Source organism: Gavialis gangeticus, unplaced genomic scaffold (genome assembly GCF_001723915.1).
Source record: "Gavialis gangeticus isolate Ggan-Ray unplaced genomic scaffold, GavGan_comp1, whole genome shotgun sequence".
In the NCBI taxonomy this organism is placed as follows: Eukaryota; Metazoa; Chordata; order Crocodylia; family Gavialidae; genus Gavialis; species Gavialis gangeticus.
In genome coordinates, this window is record NW_017728997.1 from 7,432,172 (window position 1) to 7,432,623 (window position 452).

The following is a 452-nucleotide window of genomic DNA, read 5'->3' on the forward strand; positions in this document are numbered from 1 at the left end:
AACTTCATAGCAGGTTGGAGCTTTGTATTGTGTGATAGCTATTTTGCACTTGTAGCTGGTCTTAAGATTAAGGTTAACCAGTAAATTGTGCAATACCTGTAACATGAAGAGGGAGCCTGAGTGCGTACATGCTCTAAACTAAGCTGCTGAGAGAGTGGAATGCAGTTCCTGTCCCTCTTCTTTGTGGATGCCCATGACTGTAATTAGTACATGACTGTAATTAGTATGGATCTTAGATTTTGGCTCATGCCATCTAAAGCCATACGTGTACACGTCTTGCATCCAGATCTTGGTTTGAATTTCAGCCCCTTCTTCATGTTTAGGGGCATCTAAAGTTAAGGTTTGTGACTAATGCCACTTTTAGTTATTGCCTTTAAAACGGATTTATTTGTAATAGTTATGTTTATTAATATAGTTCATCAGTCTGGTGTAATTCCATTGACTTCATGGAG